This window comes from Leptonychotes weddellii, chromosome 9 (assembly GCF_054177405.1).
Source record: "Leptonychotes weddellii isolate Sample4059 chromosome 9, ASM5417740v2, whole genome shotgun sequence".
Classification (NCBI taxonomy): domain Eukaryota; kingdom Metazoa; phylum Chordata; class Mammalia; order Carnivora; family Phocidae; genus Leptonychotes; species Leptonychotes weddellii.
The window spans coordinates 10626654-10645092 of NC_138377.1; positions in this window are offsets into that span (position 1 = coordinate 10626654).

Genomic DNA, 18439 nt, shown 5'->3' on the forward strand with positions numbered 1-18439 from the left:
ATGCCCAGGGGTGTGACACACTTCTTTCACTAACAGTGAGTCACAATGGCAATAATTTGCACCAGCTTGTGAATCTGGAAGAAGCCCTCAGGGTGATTTATCGAGTTATTGAAGTAGGTAGACCACAGTGAAATTCATACACATACCTAGGCTATGAAGTTTTCTGATTTTTTTTTAGGTTTTTTTTTTTATTGTGGTAACAGACACACCATAATATTTACCATCTTAACCAATTTTCAGTGTATAGTTCATTAGTACTAAATATATTCAGAATGTTCTGCAGCCATTACTACCATCCATCACCCTAACTCTTTCCATCTTGTAAAACCCAAACTCCGTACCCATTAAAGGGCTCCCCATTTCTCTACCCTCTCCCAGCCCCTTGCAACCACCATTCTACTTTTTGTCTCTATGATTTTGACTATTCTAGGTCTCTCATGTTAGTGGAATCATACAGAATTTATCCTTTTGTGACTGGATTATTTTACTTAGCAGCATGTCTTCCAGGTTCATCGTGTTATAGCATGTGTCAGCACTTCCTTCCTTTTTATGGCTGAATATATGCCTGTATATACCACATTTTGCTTATTCATTCATCCCACAGTGGACACTTGGGTTGCTTCTGTATTTTAGCTGTTGTGAATAATGCTGATACAAATATGGGTGTACAAATATTTCTTCACGATTCTACTTTCAGTTCTTTCATGTATATATACTCACAAGTAGACTTGCTGGATCCAGTAATTCCATTTTTTCTTACAGATTTTATTTGTTTTAGAGATTGATAGAAAGAGAGTGTGAGCTGGGGGAGGAGCAGAGGGAGAGAGACAAGCAGACTCTCTGCTGAGTGCAGAGCCAGCCGCGGGACTCAATCCCAGGACCATGAGATGACGACCTGAGCCAAAATCAAGAGTTGGATGCTCAACCAACTGATAATTCTATCTTTAGTGTTTTTTTTTTTTTTTTTTTAAGATTTTATTTATTCATTTCAGACACAGAGATAGAGAGAGAGGGAGAGAGCATGAGCAGGGGGAGAGGCAGAGGCAGAGGGAGAAGTGGGCTCCACGCTGAGCCAGGAACCTGATGTGGGGCTCGATCCCAGGACCCTGAGATCATGACCTGAGCCGAAGGCAGACGCTTAACCATCTGAGCCACCCAGGTGCCCCCTATCTTTAATTTTTTGAGGAACCATCATACTATTTTCCATAGCCACTGTACCATTTTACATTCCTATCAACAGGGTGGGAACAACAAAGTTTCCAGTTTCTCCACATCCTTACCAACATGTGTTATTTTCTGTTTTTTTTTAATCATAGTCCTAGTGGGTAGGTGGTGGTATCTCATTGTAGCTTTGATTTGCATTTCCTTGATGATGAGTGACGTTGATTATCTTTTCATGTGCTTATTGGCCATTTGTATGTCTTTCTTGGAGAAATACCTATTCATTTTTAATTTGGGGTTTTTTGTTTATTTAGTTTTAGGAGTTTTCTATATGTTCTGGTTATTAATTCCCTATCAGATATATGGTTTGCAAATATATTCTTCCATAGTGTGACCTGCCTTTTACTGTGGTGATACTGCCTTTTGATGCACAAAATTTTAAAATTTTTATGAAGTCTAATTTGTCTGTTGTTACTTTTGTTGCCTGGGCCTTTGGTGTCATATCCAAGAAACATCGCCAAATCCCAGGTTATGTAGTTTTATCTTTAGGCAGTTCAGACATTAAAATGTAATTTAACCTTTTGAATTTTTCAAAGCCCTTGTTCCTTTTTTTTCTTCCAAATTTTTATTTAAATTCTAGTTAGTTAACATATAGTATAATATTGGTTGCAGGAGTAGAATTTAGTGATTTATCATTTACATATAACACCCAGTGCTCATCACAAGTGTCCTTCTTAATGCCCATCCCCCATCTAGCCCATCCCCCATGCACCTCCCTCCATCAGCCCTCAGTTTGTTCTCTATCTTTAAGAGTCTCTTATGGTTTGCCTTTATCTCTCTCTCCTTTTTTTTTTCCTTCCCCTATGTTCATTTGTTTTGTTTCTTAAATTCCACATATAAGTGAAATCATGGTATTTTTCTTTTCTCTATTTCACTTAGCATAGTACACTCTAGTTCCATCCACATCATTGCAAATGGCAAGATTTCATTCTTTTTGATGGCTGAGTAATATTCCATTTTATATATACATATACACACACATACCACATCTTCTTTATCCATTCATCAATCGATGGACATTTGTCAAAGCCCTTGTTCCTTATTAATGTTTAATATTAATAATAACATTATTAATACTTTTTCAGTCCTAGGAATGAGGAAAATAAACAAAATACGTATACTTTATTTTAAAATCAAGATGTTGGAAGGTTAATCTTTTGGTCTTTGGGCCACATTTGGGAAGATTCAATTTGATTACTCAAATTATTCCTTTGTAAAGTAGAAAAACATGTTTCAAGACCTTGTGTAATTGCTGTTGCTTGCCGTAAGAGAGTAGATAAGCTTGGGTGTTGCCGGAGAAAGGAGGTGGGAATAACGGGGAGACCAGCACTGCTCAGGACAGCTCCGCCTGAGTGAAGTCTCTGAGGGCAGCATCTGGGCACCCAGTTTTGGAAGTTTTGCTAGAATGTTCATTCTGTCAGAACACTAATGAATTTGGACAATTGGCTCAGCTAACAACACTTTCCAAAGGCTGATTTACAAACTACAGTACCAGTTTACTAATTTATAAAGGGAAGATAGTCCCTTCCATTGACAGAAGTATTATGTCTGCCTTCACAATTAATCTGTTTTGTGTCAAGGCACCTACATAATTTTATTTTGGAAGCCAGATGCTTGTGTGGAGAGCATGAAATCAAAGCAAAGGGAAGTGGATTGTAGACAGAGCTATTACCCAGGCTCTGGTGTGGCCCGTTTAGCACTGTGCCCCTAACGGGGGATTGCTGAAGATCTTTACCATCTGTGTCCGTTTTTACTGTCTTTCTCCTGGACTCACACAGTTCTTTCTGCCGCTTTCCCTTTTGCTATATACCATTCTAATCATCCTCACCTATTCAGAGTCTTTGGCTAGGCAAGTTTTCACTTAGTTGAAGTTTCAGCTTGCTGCTAAGTTATAATCCCGTTTTATGATGTCTCTCAGACACCCAGGTCCTCTGAAGTGTAGTTTTAAGAATTCCCCTCACATTTTGGTAATACATAAATGTACGTCTGAAGTCTCCAGTTTTTAATTTCTGTTTTATCGGTGGCATTTGAAGTATTTAACACAGTTCATTATTCTTCCTTTTAAAAACACTTGTCTTCATTTTTGAGGAAAAAAAAATTTTTTTTTTTACCCATTTATCACTGCATTAGCAGGGGTAACTCTAAGCACTGTATGAGCTTTGAAGGAAATACGGCACTGTCGTCCACAGGGTAAGGAAACTAGATGGGGCTTGTATTATGCTTGTTTGAGAGGCTTCATAGCACAGGGAGGGTAAGAGAAATTTATCAGTGCAGAATTCGTCTCTGGCTTGTCAGAGAACATCTCCAGTCATCCTCCTCCTCCTCCTCATGTGAATCTGCATCCCAAGAATATGGCATTTTGAGGCTTGGATGGCTGGAGCTCAGCTCAGACAGCTCAAATAATGATCGGTTTTCCGAAGATAATAGGGAAATTGTTGTTATAAAGCACCTGTCTCATGTTTGTGTGCTGCTCACATTCCAGCAAGATTTCCATTTTTATTACAGGGTCATTTGAAAGTATTCAAAGTGTACTTTTGATACTTCTTCTCATCTTAGTTTACTTATCTGAAGGTGACAGTGCTCTATTATTTCTTCTGCCTTAGGAAGAAAATGATGAGAAACAGCTTTTTCATTCCAAGTATGGTGTATAGCTGTTTTGAAAGAAATGTAGTCTTATATTGGTATTATGTGTTAAAGATTGGGATTCCCTGTTCTGTCACAATATTTTCTGCAAGTTTCAGGAGTTTTCCTTATTATGAGAATATTTAGTTCATAATATAAAATTACAAATTTTATACTTACAAAGGTAAATTAGTTTATATGTCCATACATTTGAAGGAGAGCGATTCCTTCATGCAGTGCTGTCTTTCCCCCTTTTGTGGGGTGGTACTGAAAGTTACCTGAGAGCAATTTATCATCTGCATTGTTAACCAACATGGCAGGGAGGTCATTATCTGTTTGGCATATTACTGTAGTGCTTGCTAGGGAAGTTATAAGTTCTCAGAGCTAAAGCTACTGAGGAATGTACATACTCTAAGATGAACTGTCCTTAGGATATGGCTACAATTACGAGTACCACTATCTGCTAAGTTTCCAAATAATTTTGTCATGGAGATGGGAGAACCAATGAGAAAACAAATACGTACAAAATTCCAGCTTCCAAGCATGGAGGAAAAAACAAGAGTAAAACATCACTTATCACCATTGCTAATTGGTTTTAAGTGTGATCATGTCCGTTTGAAGAGGTTAATGTCCATAACCAAAGAAAATGATAAACTATAAGTACATGAGAAATAGTTTATCTTATAAAGATATGTGACTTAAAATTAATCCTGTCTAGAAGTGGCTTTTCAAATCAACCAATGTATACCGAGTATCTCTTATATGTGGGATCCAGAGAAGACTGTATCTCTGTATTTTTTTTAAGTTTTATAACTAAATCTATGTGCCAGTCATTTAAAATTTTTAATTTTTAATTTATTCAGCATGTATTTTCATTCTGCCTCACATACGTGTCTATGACAATGAGGTGGGAAGGCTCAGCTGATTTTCAAGTAACAGAATGATCATTAATGGTTAGATAGCTTCCAAACTGAGTGTGACTCAAATTAAATAGCAATAGTTAATATTAACCAAGAGAGATTAATTACATGCCAGAAGTCTCTTCAAATAGTCTTTCTTGAGAAAAAGAGAAGTAATTTGATAATATGTAAATCCATATTCTCTGGGAATGCTTATCTCTTATTTTCTCAGGACACAGAATAAGAGACAGACTCTGATAACATCTCAGTACGTGGTATCATTAGCTCAGGTCTTAACAGTTTATGTATGAATGCCTCATATACAGTCTTGCCCTTTGGGGCTATGCTCATGCTGCTTTCCACTGCCTTCCCCTTTCTTCTCCACTTTACCTACCTAATTTCTACATACTATGAGAGTCTCAGCCTGGAATCACTTTCTCTAGGAAAACTTCTGTATTAGGCAGGGTTCTCTGGAGAAACAGAATCAATGGGATAATTCCTATTTTAAAATATTATTAGTTATTTAGCCCATCTGATTGATTTTAGAGCCATGGAACCCTAGAAGCAAAATGAACATTTTATAGCAAAGAACTGGGGTCCAGGGACACCTGTGTGGCTCAGTCGGCTAAGCGTCTGACTTCATCTCAGATCATGATCCTGGGGTTCTGGGATCGAGCCCAGCGTCAGGCTCCGCACTCCTCTGCCCCTTCCCTCCACTCAAGCCCTCTCTCTCTCTTTCAAATAAATAAATAAAATCTTAAAAGAAGTGGGGTGCCAAGTCAATGTGGCATAGGTTTATTAGCTAATTAGGGACTCATGTTTACTGATGCCTAGTGTAGTGATTCAACAGACAGCAAGTACCTGTTATATCTCCAGGTAATGTATTAAATGCTATATTTTGGTTAAAATTGTTTTATTTATTTATTTATTTTTGGTCAAAATTGTTTTAGAATGTATAACAACTTTATTACACAAGTCACTGTCCATTTTAGTTACGGAAGAGGAAATATTGAGATATCAAATGTTATTCAGGCCGATGTCTGTGTAATTTGAAGTTCAGTCATTTTATTATATCTTTGCCTTAGTTATTGATAAAATTAATTCTACTTGCTCTACTGTCTGCTACTAGGAGCTGTTCCTTTAATAAGTATGCTTTAAAAATAATTTATTTATTATTTAACCAAATAGAGATCTACCTAGTTGAATAACACTACTTCCCTTCCCTATCTCGTTTGGATATGACTGGACAGGAAACATGTCTTACTTTGAGGGTGTGCTTTGCCTTGATTTTTTGTTTCCACATCAAATAAGGATTGATATGTCGACCTGTGAAGAAATAAAATATTGTTTTTAAGTTTATTACTATTTCTTAAATACTGCAAGTGGCAGTAAAACAGCCTTCGTTTGAACCACTACCCTCAGTCGCCTCACACTTTGAAGAATGAATGTATTTTACTGAAGCATATTGGAAAATCCGGAGTTGAATCTCAATAAATGTTAATTCCATTTTCTTCGATTATATACAGTATCCCTGTGAGATGAAAGGCGTAACATGGGTAAAAAAAAAAAAATTGCCATTTTTTTTTAAATTTTGCATTTAATAACCATAAGCAGTATGAATCACAGCTTAACATATTTACTTTTCTTCTGACTAAAACAGGGGTAGTTGCATTAGAGTAAATATGCAGCTTTGAGACCTTGGATCTGAAATGTCAAAAGACTGTATTTCTGTTAAACACGTATTCGTTTGACAGTTGACAGCAGGTGGTTGAAGCGCTTTGTGGTGTGAGTTGTAGTACTTAGGATCCAGGCCCTTCTCCTGATGAGGGGGTCTGCCAGAGACACCAGAGAGAGGAGAGTATGCCTGTCCTTGCCCGGTTCCTGATGAGCCAGGCTTGAGTGAAGTGCAGGGTGTAGGCCATCCATCTCTGGAGCCAAAAGAAAACTTTGGGCTCCAACTCAGCTGCCACCCTGCATTTCAATGGACAGCCACTAGTCTTTAATAAAAAAAAATTTTAAGCACCTTAGCAGATTTCTGATGCACATTTCAAATATCATTATCAAAGATGAAAGAAAATTCATGATGTCAGACCTACTTCAAAAAGGAAGTTTATTCTTAAATCACTTTCTAAGAAACCAACAATCCAGGAGTGAATGTTTTCATTTTAGCCTACCTGTTGTGGTTACTGGAACAGGGCACCTATCTGATAATGAAACTGAGAAACCTTTTCATTTCTAGAATATCCTGTTGGGAGTGTAGAGTTTTCTAAGTAATATGTGACATTGGCTAGTTACACAGTATGTTGGATTTTACTGCCACCTCTTTGTTTAAAAAGGGCGTGAGAGGTTTGGACCAATAGGAATGTGAAGTCAAAGTTAACTATGATGTCATCTTACTGCCTGTCACATTAATAAACCAGACTCATAAGTAAATACATTGTATATTAAAATCTTTTATTAACTCTGATAAGTCAGCTATAAAATAATTAGCTTTCTCTAGCACTTACCTGCATATGATTTGGGGAAACTTTCTCTTCTCCATTCAAGGAACATGTTTTTTTTTTGTTTTTTTGTTTTTTTTTAAAGATTTTATTTACTTATTTGACAGAGAGATACACAGTGAGAGAGGGAACACAAGCAGGAGGAGAGGGAGAGGGAGAAGCAGACTTCCTGCCGAGCAGGGAGCCCGATGTGGGGCTCGATCCCAGGACCCTGGGATCACGACCCGAGCCGAAGGCAGACGCTTAACCATCTGAGCCACCCAGGTGCCCCTCAAGGAACATGTTTAGAGGAGGAAACTTGGCCCCCAGAATTGTATCCACAGGTGAATGGACATGTGAGCGAGGTTTCTTTGGTGATTGCAGGGGAGAGGGATGTGCACTCATTGAATATTTAAATCCTCATACATGCCTGAGAGTTGATTCTTCAGAATCATGTCCAACTTGCTAAGATTCGGGCCCCTGCCGTCCTCTGTCTCTAGGTGCATGCACAGGTGCTTAGTTCTGCCACATAACATTTCAAGTTCTGCTTAGAATAAGAATCTTACACAGAAAAGTGTCTGTAGTCTATGCTGGTTTTTTTTTTTTTTTTTTTTAAGGTTTTATTTATTTGAGAGAGAAAGAGAGAACAAGCTGGGGGAATGGCAGAGGGAGAAGCAGGCTCCTTGCTGAGCAGAGAGCCTGACTCAGGGCTCAGTCCCAGGACCCCAGGATCATGACCTGAGCTAAAGGCAGACGCTCAACCAACTGAGCCACCCAGGTGCCTCTATAGTCTATGCTGTTTTTTTTTTTTTAAAGATTTTATTTATTTGAGAGAGAGAGAATGAGAGAGAGCAAGCACATGAGAAGGGGGAGGGTCAGAGGGAGAAGCAGACTCCCTGCCGAGCAGGGAGCCCGATGCGGGACTCGATCCAGGGACTCCAGGATCATGACCTGAGCCGAAGGCAGACGCTCAACCAACTGAGCCACCCAGGTGCCTCTATAGTCTATGCTGTTCTTAAAGGTGTATTTAGAGACCATGCTGTGTGGTTCCCTTCAACATATCGCCTCATTTAATAGTTGTAACCATCAGGAATTCCTTAAGCTAATATCTGATTTGTCTCTGTAAGACAGGGTTTCTCAACCTCGGAACTACTGACACTTTGGGCTGGAGAATTCTTTGTTGGGGCGGGTGGGACTGGGGGGACTGCCCTGTGCAATGTAGAATGTTGAGCAGCATCTCTGGCCTCTATTCACTAGATGTATCCCTGCCCCAGTTATGACAACCAAAAATGTCTCCAAACATTACCAAATGTTCCCTAGGGGGCAAAAATTGCCCCTGGTTAAGAACCACTGTTATGAGGAAAAATAGAATGTTAGAGAAAAAGATCTTAGCAATTATCCAGTTTCTATTTTCTCATTTTCCATATGGCTGTGATTTACTTAAGTCATGACTACTTAGTCTCAGAGATGACTCGGGTTTCCTAACTTTTTAGTTTCTTTTCCTATCAGACCATGCTTTCTTGGTTTGGGTTTAGGATACTCTGACACCCTCCTCAGGGGCTTGTGCAACCCCATGGGTTCTGTTAGGGCATAACCACCACCTAGTAACGTGTTCCATACTGTGTACACAAAATCTGTAGTTGTCCTTAAGTATCCATGTGTACATATTGTTTTAGGTTTTTCCTCTTAGAAGCAACCCTGAGATGCGGATTTGAATAGAAGTGGTTTATTCAGAAGTGTTCTTAGGAAAAATTGGTGGGGCAGTGGGGAAGTGGACAGGGAGGAGAAGGAAGCCAAATAAGGACACAATAGCAGGCAGACTTCCAAGGAGGTAATTAGCTCAGTCTGACAGGAGAGCTCTGGAGAGAGTATAGATCCTATCTCAGAATTTTCCAGATCTGGCACAGAAGACCTGGAGTAAACACTTCCCTGCCTGTCAGTCATTGTTTATGGTGGAGTTTCTCAACCTGGACACTACTGACATTTCGGGGCTAGTTCTTTGTCCTTTGTTGCAGGAGTCTGCCCCCTGCACTGTAGGGCGTCCAGCAGCATCCCTGGCTTCCGCCTGCTGGATGCCAGGATTCTCCCAACCCCTCCCCCAGCCAGGGATGACAACCCAGAATGCCTCTAGACATTTTCACCCCCAGAGGTCAAAATTACCCCCCAGTTGAGAACCACTGGTTTAAGGGTTGCCCCTGGGGAGGTTTGAATTCCCAGGACCTTGAGGCTATCAGGCAAAGTGGTCTTGGGCAGCCTGAAAGCAGCCTTCAGACAGACACAGGTGGCGGCTGTGGGGCGGGAAGGCACACCAGTTGCCAGTGTGCGGGAAAGGCTAATGAGTCCCAGCGGACGTGTGCACAGTGCTGACATCACCTCCTACACGTATATCACCTCCTACACGTGGATCACCTCCTACACGTAGATCACCTCCTACACGTAGATCACCTCCTACACGTAGATCACCTCCTACACGTAGATCACCTCCTACACGTGTATCAACATGAGCAGTAGGAAGGATCCCATACGAAGGCCCCGTTTTCCTTTAAGGGCTTGTGCTGTACTGACTCAACCAAGCGTGACCCGCGTCACAGCGAGCACCACCGTAGCAGTACCAGAATCACCCTGCGTGGGCCGCCGTGCACCTGAACTGCACGGGGCTCCACTGGGGCTCAGGTTAATCTCTGTGGAATTGCTTTGATCAGAAATACGATTTGAGGAAGACTTCAATGACCTGGAACCATTCCTGCAAGATTAGTTTCTGATTTTTTCTGTTGCCTCACAGGAAATCACTATGTTTTGGCTGTGATCTTGGACATATTTTCTTGTTTCCCTTCCTCCTGTCCAGCTGTTCATTTATTCAACAAGTGTTTATTGAGCGCTTCATAGATGCCCAGCACTTTGCCAGATGCTGGGAATACAGGAGGAGACAGAAGAGATACGGCTCTGGCTTTCAGTCTAGTAGAGGAGAAAGACAAGAAATAAGTTGTAGTTCCAAGAGCAGGGTTGTTTGAAAATGGCCATGAGTCCTCACTCTGAGCTTTCCAGACAGTGAGAACCGGGGGCTCATCTTCTCCCAGTAAGAGGGGGGGCTCCTCGTCTCCCAGTAAGAGGGGCTGGGCACAATTCTTATGGGACTGGTGGGTTTGTCTTCCCAGCAGAGGTGATTGCAACTTTGTAGGGAAGCTGGCATTCTTAGACAACTCCAGTAAACAGCCTGCCTGGCTGCCAGAGTGGTTTGTGCACTCCTCTAATGTGAAGGCTCTATAAACAGGGGCCCATTGTCTTTCTACTAGAAGCAAAGCCCAGTAGTTTCGTGGTTCCTATAGGAAGAGGGCAAGATACTCATATTTTCTTCTAAACACTGAGGAAGTTAATCCTATGAAGACCTAGGGGAAGAGCCTTCTAGGCAGAGGCAGATTATGGGAAGTCCCTGAGGTGGAGAGGAGATCGATGTGTTTGAGGAATTAGAATAAGGCTAATTTAGGTGTGCAGAGCATAGTGATTGAGGGAGGGAAGGATGAAAGTGGCATGAAACAGCCATCAAAAAAAAAAAAAAATGAAATCTTGCCATTTGCAATGACGTGGACGGAACTAGAGGGTATTATGCTAAGCGAAATAAGTCAATCAGAGAAAGACAATTATTATATGATCTCACTGATATGTGGCATTTGAGAAACAAGGCAGAGGATCATAGGGGAAGAGAGGAAAAAATGAAACAAGATGAAACCATAAGAGACTCTTAATCTCAAGAAACGGTTGCTGGAGTGGAGGAGGGGTGGGAGGGATGGAGTGGCTGGGTGATGGACATTGGAGAGGGTATGTGCTATGGTGAGTGCTGTGAATTGTGTAAGACTGATGAATCACAGACCTGTACCCCTGAAATAAAGAATACATTATATGTTAATAAAAAAAAGATAAATCATCCAAAAAAAAAAGTGGCATGAAACATAGGTGGAGAAGTTCAAAATACAGGTGGGATCAGATTGTGATTAATGGCCTCGTTGGCCATGGTTAGGAATTCTTATTTTATCCAAAGTACAGTGGGAAGCAGTTGATTTAGGTTTTTAAAACATAACCGTTGTTCCTAGATGGAGAATGGTTTAGAACGGGAGCAGCAAGATCAGGAAACTGATGTAGTAATCTAGCTGAGAGATGGTGATAGCTTTGGGTAGGGTGATGGCACTGTAAGTGGAAACGAGTGTAGAGCTGAGATCAACTTTGGAGGCACAATCTGCTGGATAAGTTGGCCAACAGGATGGAAAGGAGAGAGGGAGAGTCAAGAATGACTCCCGAGCGTTTGACCTATGCTGCTGGTAGGTGCTGAGATCAGGGTGTGTGTGGGGCGATGCCAGGAGGAGAAGATTTGTAGGACAGCATGAAGACTGCAATTTTTGTCATGTCAAATTTGAAATATGAGTCATCTGAATAGAGATCGAAGTGGGCAGCTGACTATATACCAGTTAGAGGTTTGGAGACAAGGTCTAGGCTGGAAATGTAAATTCTGGAGTCATTGGCATACATGTGTATTTAAAGCTAAGGACCTGAATAGTTTCATCAAGGGAACGAGTGTAGACAGAGAGGAGTACCAGGGACTGAGCCCTGAGGTTCTCCGATATGAAGAGGACAGAGAGGTGAGGAGGAACCAGGAAAAGATACTCAGATGATGGGCTATCTCCAGTGCTTTTGGTTAATGTAACAAAAATTAAAACTGGGGGTTGGAAAGAGAAGGGATTACCATGACTTGTTCTTTCTATTCAGTCTTGGAACTATAAGGAAAGTTATAGATCATGAACACATACTTGGGCAATAGAATTGTATGCAGTATTCAGTTATATAGGGTCATCCAAATGATACAGAAAATGACCCTGTTAGTTTTTCAGCATTTTCTTAGAAATGAAAACACAACATTTGAGAATTCTAGGAAACCTTCCCTATGCCAACAAGACTGGTTTTGTGCTTCTTCTATGTACTCATTACACATGTCCTTATTACCGCGTTGATATGTAGGATCGTATGATGGGAAGAACCATCAGGAGTTCACATGCTGTTCCCTCTGCTCTTAATCCCACCCCCGTAAGTGCACAACTCTTCACATGAAGGCCTCCTCTCATCTTTTAGTTAGGTGTCATCTCAAGAGACATTCCTTCAATAGAACATACCCCATTACACCCTTATTCTCTATCACAGCACACTACTACTCATGATCTCTTGTTAATTTATTCAATCATTTACTAATTTTTGTCTTTCTCCTCCACTGGATCATAAATTCCATGAATGCAAAGACAGGGCAGTATGTCATTCCAGTCTGCACATAATTTGATAAATACTTCTTGAATGAATGAATAAAGTAATTATGAAAAATTTTGAAAATTAAGCAGAGATGTAAAGAGTTCTTTTTTCTTTCTCTCACTATACAAATGTCAATGTCTTACCATACGTAATTGTTTTTCATTATTACCTTTTGGTGTCTAGGTATGTGACAATGCTTGCCCCCACCTCTAACTTATCTCAATTTCTGTTAATTTCTTAAGCTTTATACTACATCTGCCTACTCTTCCATGTCCTGCCATCCCTGCTGCTCACCACCTGTAGTTCTGTGCTTGCTCCTCACCTTTTAAAACAACCTTGGCCTTTAATAACCATATTCTTCCAGCCTCCTTCTTGCCTGACTTCAACATGCTGCTTTGTTTGTATTTCTGGTGCCTACCTCCAACCTGCCCACCTATTCCATATCACTGGCTTCATATCAACTTCCAAATTCCAGGTACATTCCTGGGCCTGTGCTCTTGTTGGGAGCCCCCAGGTACTGTATTGATTTGAAGACCTTAGGGGGAATTGAAAGCTGGGCCAAGCAGTGACTTGTGATGGGATGATCAGCTGTTACTTGGCTGGTATTCCTGTGCTCTTCCACAGATAATTTACCCCTGCTTTTCTTGGAGGCATAAGACTTTGGCACAAACAGAAGGATTTGCTCTGGAACTTCTCCACTCTGTGGATGTCTGCCTACGGTCTTTCACTTTCAGAGGACCTTCAGCTGTGATTTTTCCAATAAGATCTTTTGCTTGGATTATATCTACTGCCTACTCACTACAATCTTAGTTATTTAAAAAATCTTAAATAAAACAATCTGCCTTAGTTATGGTCTTATCCTGTTGGTTTTTACTTTTTCCCATAATGCTCTGATACTATTTTTAAAGTATCTGCCTGTAGTAGAAATCAAATATATTGCGTTGCCCAGACCCCCCTATTCCTATGTTTTGGGATGTCCTTACATAGGAGTCTTGGTGTGAAATGGAACCCCAAATCCCATGTAGTTGGTATCTCAGCCTTCAACTTGGTCCCATGCATATGGCCTAGGCTTGATCAGTCAGGCACATCCACATGGACTTTGAATCTGGAGCCTGTGCTGATAAGAACAGAGGCAGTGGAGAATCTCAGTAACTTCCAGTTTCAGAGGCAGTACCCAGTGTCCAGTTCCAGTGGAGGTTGTGTGATAAGCAGTAGGTGGCCAGTGGTTTGGGTTGCAGCTGCAGCTATGTGTTCATGGATTTTTCTATGGCTTGATATTTGGCTCTGATCTTGGCTCCTGTGAGCCTTTCCAGCAATTATGCAGGGCGAACGATATCCTTTCAGTTGACTCCTATTTTGAAATCAGCCAGAGTTAGTTGCATCTAAGAATGCTATCTATTTTCTTTACTGACTTCTCTTTGTATCGTTCCTTCTTGTACTTCTTTTTTTTTTTTTTTTTAAGATTTTATTTATTTATTGGACAGAGAGAGAGAAAGAGCACAAGCAGGCAGAGCGGCAGGCAGAGGGAGAGGGAGACGCAGGCTCCCTGCCGAGCAGGGAGCCCGATGCGAGGCTCAATCCCAGGACCCTGGGATCATGACCTGAGCCGAAGGCAGACGCTTAACGACTGAGCCACCCAGGCGCCCCCCTTCTTGTACTTCTGATCATCTTCCCAGGGTCCTTTTCTTTCTTGAAGTGCAAACTTCAGAAGTTCCCTTAGCGTGAAACTCTTGATAGTACAGTTGGCCCACGAACAATGCAGGGATTAGGGGCACTGATCCCCTGCACGGTTGGAAGTTTGTGTATAACTTTTGCCTCCCCCACAACTTAACTACTAATAGCCTACTGTTGGAGTGGATGCCTTACAGAAAACATAAACAGTTGAATAACATACATTTTGTATGTTCTATGTATTACATACTGTATTCTTAGTAAGCTAGATAAAGCTTGAGAAAAGAAAATGTTGTTAAGAAAACTGTAAGGAAGAGAAAATACATTTACGATACTGTCCTGTATAAAAAAATCCCCATATAAATGGACCTGTGCAGTTCAAACCCATGTTGTTTAAGGGTCCCCTATAAGTGCTCTCTGTTTTTATCTGTAAATGACTATTTCACTCTCATCTTTGAAAGATAGGTTTTCTGGGTAGTTATTTTTCTTAGCACTTTGAAGGTATTTCCCTTGCCTCCTGGCCTTAATTATCATGAAGAAAAGTCAGTGTTTTTCTAATTATTTCTTTGTAGATGATCTCTTTTTCACCTACTTTTAAGTTCTTCTTTTTAAGAACTGAAGATTAATTGATTGAGAAGTTCTAGAAATTACTAGAAATATATTTCCCCAGTAAATTTCCTAATAGTCATCTTGTTGTAGTCTGAATATCGACTCCAGAAGCCAAGGAGTCCTGCCCCATCTGTAAAATTCATTCAGTTTAGGGCTTCTGGGTGGCTTGGTCGGTTAAGTGTCTGACTCTTGGTTTCGGCTCAGGTCCTGATCTCAGTGGTCTCTCTCAGAAGTCTTATATACCACCATCATCCCACATAGCTGCTGACTCTCCATCAAGCCCCTTCCCTCTCTAAGAGTGTGGATTTAAAATCAGTGGGCAAAAATTATGGAAACAGCCTAAGTGCCCATTGACTGATGAATGAATAAAGATGTGGTGTGTGTGTGTGTGTGTGTGTGTGTATATATATACTGTAATATTACTTAGCTATAAAATGTAATGTAATATTACTTAGCTATAAAAAAGAATGAAATCTTGCCATTTGCAATGACATGGTTGGAGCTAAAGAGTATAATGCTAAGTGAAATAAGTCAGTCAGAGAAAGACAAATACCATATGATTTCACTCATATGTGGAATTTAAGAACTAAAACAAGCCAAGGGGGAAAAAAAAGAGAGGCAAAGGAAGAAACAGACTCTTTAAAAAGAAAAAAAAAAAGATTTATTTATTTATTTTAGAGAGAGAGCAGGGGGCGGGGCAGAAGGAGAGGGAGAGAGAATCTCCAGCAGAGATTCAGCGGGCAGAGCAAGGAGCCCAGCATGGGGTTCAATTCCACGATCCTGAGATCATGACTTGAGCCAAAAGAGTCAGACACTTAACTGACTGAGCCACCCAGGTGCCCCAAGAAATGGACTCTTTTAACTATAACTATAGAGAACAAACTAATGGCTACGGGAGGGGCGGTGGGTGGGGGGGTGAAATAGGAGATGGGGATTAAGGAATGCACTTGCTGTGATGAGCACCAGGTATTGTATGGAAGTTTTGAATCACTATTTGTACACCTGAAACTAGTATTACACTGTATGTTAACTAACTGAATTTAACTAAAAACTTAAAAATAATAAAATAAAATCAGTAGGCGAGGATGTAATGAACTGAGATAAACAGAGCCTTTCCAAACTGAATGATGTTAACAGATCAGCAACTGTAGAATCAAATAACCACAAGCTGCAGAAGGCTAACAGATACATCATGCTTGATGAAGAAGCACTAGAAGCACTCCCATTGAAACCAGGAGTGAGATAAGGATGAATGCATCATAGTTATCTTTGTTCTGGAGGTATGGGCCATTGCAATTAGACTGAAGTAGAAATAAATGGTAAACAAACATTTCAAAAAGAAGGAGAGTAATCATAGGAAACAAACTGAGGGTTGCTGGAGGGGAGGGGGTGGGGAGGGGGGAGGGGGTAACTGGGTGATGGACATTAAGGAGGGCACGTGATGGAATGAGCCCTGGGGATTATATAAGACTGATGAATCCCTGACCTCTACCTCTGAAACTAATAATACATTATATGTTAATTAATTGAATTTAAATAATAAATATAAGAAAAAACAAATGAAGGTGATTAAACCAATATTTGCAGACCCCAGGAATCAACTAAAAGGCCAAGTGGTGGGATAATTCAGTAAGGTCACCAAGACAAAGAGCACAGAAATAGAACTTTATATTCAGGCAACAAACAGAAGTAGCAATGGAAGAAATGATCCCGTTGCAGAGGTTTGAAAAAGATAAAAAGAAAGGAATAGACTTAGCATGAAACATGAAGAATCCATATGAAGAAAATTGTAAAAAACCATGGAGAGAACAAAAAAGAGACTTAAAGAAATGTAAAGGCATTGCCACATTTAGGTAGGAAATTTTAACATCTGTGTAGTGTCAACCCTCCTTCGGTTGATCTGACTGCAACAGGGTATTTTTGTTTTTTGTTTGGACAAACTGATTCTAGAAGTCATGTGGATGAACAAAGAAGTAACAGTTACCAGGAGAATTCTGAAAAGAGAAGATTAATGAAAGGGCACTAACTACTAAAAATAAGAATGTGTTCTGCAGTAATAATAATGAACTACTGGTACATGGGTGAATCAACAATTCAAAGGAGCAGACTAGAGAACCCAGACACAGACCCAAATATACACAGCAATTAAATGAAAGTCTTCTTTTCAAAACAGTGGAGAAAAAAAGGATTTTTCAGTAAATGGTATTGGGACAACTGAGTAGCCATCTGGAAAAAAAAAAAAGTTGGATCTCTACTGCAGAGATTATACCAAAATGATTTCCAGATGAATCAAAGAAGTTACATTTAAAAAAATGAAACCATGAATTACCAAAGATAAACAAGAAAATCCATTTATTTAACTACAAGAAAAAAAAAATCACATCTCCATAAAAAGAAGCCAAAAGACAAAGGACAGATGGGGGAAGTTTTTGTAATTTAACCTTACAGACAAAGGGCTAATTCCCTTAACATATAAAAATGCTTCTAAATCAGTAAGAAAAAAAAGACCCAATAGTCCAGGAAAAAATGGGCAAAATCTATGACAGTTTAGAAAAAAGGGAAGACTGTAATAAGAGAAGTGCAAATGCAATGGCAATATGATCTTTCCCACAACATGACAGCACTTGGTTGGTGAGGGTGCGGAGAACCCGGCGCTTATGCTGGGCTTGAGTGTGCATTTCCACAACAGCTGTGATGGGCGGCTGGATAATAATAAAATTCTAAGAGTATGTTTCCTTTAACTGAGCAGCTGCACTCTCAGAAATGTATCTTACAGCTATATTTACATATGTGAAACGATATGAAATGACATATGGACAGGAAAACTCTTTGTAATAGAAAAAGACTGGAAATGACTTTCTATCAGCAGTGACTGGTTATATAAAGTATGGTGGACCCACGCGATGGAATAAAAGGCAGGCGCTATGAAAGAATAGGACAGCTCCAAGGAAAGAGCTCCAAGATATACAGTCAGGCTCAAAAATATAAGGCATAACAGGGTGTATAGTAAGCTACTTTAAGTAAGGGAAAGGGAAAGTGTCTATACACACACTCTCATATACTGTGTCCGATAAATAGCATGATTATCCCCATTTTTCAGCCAAGGAAACTGAGGGTTACAGAGGCTAAGTAACTTTTTAAAGTAACACAGTTATTAAAAAAAAAAAAAGAAAAGTAACACAGATAACAATGACCATAAGCATAAAAATGGGGGAAATGTAACCACAGGGTTCCTAGTCTTTACTAATACATATTGTCTCCAGTGGGGAGGAGAATGTATACTTTTTGAAAGCTGCCCAAATGTTCACTTTCTTTTATTTGGAGATCCACAAGCATGCGGTAACAAAGTAGTACTGAAACTCTGATGATGAAAAGTTACAGTTCCAGGCTCAGTCAGTTCTTGTCATAGCCCCCTTCTCCAGGGGCATCGTCTTTTTTTTTTTTTTATGTTATGTTAATCCCCATACATTACATCATTAGTTTTAGATGAAGTGTTCCATGATTCATTGTTTGTGCATAACACCCAGTGCTCCATGTAGAACGTGCCCTCTTTAATACCCATCACCAGGCTAACCCATCCTCATATCCACCATAAGAGACCTTCTATTTCTCACAAGAGGGCACCTGTTGAACTCTCAGTTTGTTTTT